Source organism: Nyctibius grandis, chromosome 2 (assembly GCF_013368605.1).
Source record: "Nyctibius grandis isolate bNycGra1 chromosome 2, bNycGra1.pri, whole genome shotgun sequence".
Taxonomy (NCBI): Eukaryota; Metazoa; Chordata; class Aves; order Nyctibiiformes; family Nyctibiidae; genus Nyctibius; species Nyctibius grandis.
In genome coordinates, this window is record NC_090659.1 from 50,802,463 (window position 1) to 50,805,926 (window position 3,464).

A 3,464-nucleotide genomic window follows, 5' to 3' on the forward strand; every position below is an offset into this window, starting at 1 on the left:
TTTGGTTTACATATCAACATCTAAATGACAGCTGAAACAGAGGGAAAACAAATGTTTTGTGAAGGCTGTAAAAGAAATGTGCTCAGTACTTAAAAAGATCAATTTATTAAAACAATTATTTATTCATTAAAACAGCAAAAAGCAAATTCAACCATTTGAAGAACAGCCAGTGATACTTACACAGAGTATGATACCTGTTTCTTGATTCATTTGCACTAGACAGAAAAAAGTGCTAGTAAAAGTGTAACAAAGAAAATTCATCATGACCAAAGAAAAGGGTTACATGACACTATATTCTTTTTAGTCTCTGGGCTTTCTGAGTACCTGCACTGTCATAGCTGTTATCCATAGTGAAACTGCATTTAAAATCTCATTAAAAGAAGGTTACAGTTAGAAAGTCAATCAAAAAAAGCTAGGTAACACATGTGTTAGGACAACCCATTCCACTTTAAGTTGATCCCCTTGTGCTAATTTTATCTATTTTATGATTAAGTTTTATATTCTGAAAATGCATATTAACGAAACAGATAATTAATGAAATGTATCCCTCAGCTTAATACATGCCATGCATTAATTCTATATTATCTAAACTCTGCACTAAACACATACTAGGTTTTTTTTCCCATTTATTTCCATATGTCATTTTTATTATACTGCTTCAAGACAAGCTCTGTTAAGATATTTAGCAACCCAGCTCCTACAAGATTTAGGAAATTGACCTAAATTCCTTTCCAGATTTGGCCTTCAATGCCTTACCAAATTCATATCACATCTACCACCTGCAAAACAGGTTTTAAGACTCAAGATAAGTTTCTTAAAAATGAGGGACTGAAAGACTTTCAGTGAAAGCTCTGAATTTTGAAAATTTTTTTTAAGTTTCAAAACTCCATTCAGGAACCTTTTTTGGTTTAGATATGACGAAAATTAAATTCTCTTGGGATCATTCAACTACCTCAGACCATCTACTGTCCCTTTTTCACCTTTAATCGTCTATCTCACTGACCATACAACATTCAGCTTTAGCAGCAAATGAAATATAGATCTTACAGAAACTAACATGCTGCCCTGAATTATTCCTGAAGCAAAGCTCACAATCCATGATTAGGTCTACGTTCTGCATCCAGTTTCTTAAAAACCAGGTACCTTCCTTACCCTCCACTCAACTCCCAGACAACTAAAGGGAATCCTATACAATTTTACAATTATTTAATATATTTCAAAATATAAAATAGATTAACTTAATCTTTTTCATCCAGAAATAATGAAATGAGTCTAGAAACAGCCCTTGGGCACTATTTAACACCTGCAAATCTGGACAGTATTTCCCATTATTAATTTTGCCTCAGTGCAGGTCAATTGATGTATAGTTGTGTCTCACCTTAAACTGAGCCCTGTACATACTGGTTAACTTGAGTTTTACTGGGGAAAAAATAGGCATTTTTATTACACACTGATATAAAAAAATAGAGAGAGATCTTTCAGCCTGCTCTCAGATTTGAATGTTCACTCAGAAGAATTAATTCCTAAAGTGCAGATAATTTATGCTAAAAACATAACTACGTATAAAAATGTTAACTGCAACAGTCTCACAAAAGGAATAAAATTTGTCTGTTTAAAAAACCTGCCAAGTTATTTATGTATATGTTAATGTATATCCATTATAACTATAAATGAATATGACTTCTTTTAACACGATGCAGCCTTTGAGAGACAAACACTGTTCTTAATAAACTAACCAGCCAAATGAATAGGTTTCAAAATAGATACGATGCCAAAAATATCTCAGCTCCAGGAAAATTTTTCATAAATCATTTTTTAGCTATAATTACGGCTTCTAGTACATACTTTGTAACACAGAGTTAGATAGATGACACGCAATAATGCTTTGGTGATTAGAACATTCATTTTGCCATACCAGTGAGCATTAAAGTTAACTCCCATTTCTCATACATTAATTTGAACGTAATTCAAGGTAAGAAGAAAATGTGTTTTTCCTTCTATTATTACTGATTTCTTCAAAGTTCAGCTTACCAAAATCCCACGAGTCCCTTTACCTTTACCCTTCTGATTTTCTCCCTCACTCCCCAGGATGCCGGGGAAGAGTGAGTGAGTGGCTGCATGGTATTCAGTGACCTGCTGGGTCAAACCATGACAGTAACAAAGCATTAACTTTTTTTTAAGGATGTATTTCCAACACAAAGTCAGTACTGAGTTAAGATCTTGACTAGTTCTGCCACCTAACGCAACAATAACCCTGTCATTAGTTATGGTGGTTCACAATCAGATTGATGTCTATCTACAGCAGTTCTTAAACAAGGGTCACTTGGTTTATCTCCAACAAAATAAACAACTCTTTTAAAAAAATAAAAGCATGAGATAATAAAAACCTTCTGAAGTCTAGGGATGATGTAGATAATTTGCTACCAACAGCATGTAGCATCTCACTGAAAAGACACATTGCTTTTGAACCTGGCGAGCAGTGAACAATGCCTTTCTATATTTCAAACACTGTAGGTGGATTTCCAGACCTGTCATTTCTGCATCAGTTCCTGAAAGTTTGGTTAAAATCCATTAAGTACAGTAGTTCTTTAAACTTCAAACTGAAATGGCTTTTCCAGATGTTACTAATTTCCTGAAATTAGATATTATTCGTCTGGAATTAGACACTACTGATAGATGCTGAATTAGATATTCACAGTCACCTGGAACGGTTTGAGTATGCCAGTGGAGCACTCAATAGAGGAAACAGTTGTATACCTTATTTAGACTTCCAAAAGCTATCAGAATCATAGAACGGTTAGGGTTGGAAGGGACCTTAAAGATCATCCAGTGCCAAACACCCTGCCATGGGCAGGGACACCTTTCCACTAGACCAGGTTGCTCAAAGACCCATCCAACCTGGCCTTAAACACTGCCAGGGAGGGGACATCCACAACTTCTCTGGGCAACCTGTTCCAGTGTCTCACCACCCTCACAGTGAAGAATTTCTTCCCAATATCTAATCTAAATCTACCCTCTTTCAGTTTAAAACCGTTACCCCTCGTCCTATCACTACTTGCCCTTGTAAAAAGTCCCTCTCCAGCTTTCCTGTAGACCCCCTTCAGGGACTGGAAGGCTGCTAGAAGGTCTCCCCGGAGCCTTCTCTTCTCCAGGCTATGCCACTAAAGAAAAAAAAAAACAAATCATAGGATATGAAACCAAACAGTACTTTGGATAAAAGGCAGCTTCGTAGAAGACAGAAAGCAAGAACGGAATTAAGCAGTCACCTTCACCGCTCCAAAAGTTTAACAACGATGTTCCTCAGGGTTCCATAGGAAAACCTCTCATGAATGATGCTGATGAAAAGAAGGAGCAGTGAGACTAAGATCATCTCAGGATGGCAAAAAGTACTATGGGCAGGAGAAACAAAAGAGAAGCACAAGGAACTTCAGGGTGACCCCCCCATCAACTACATCAATTTCTCA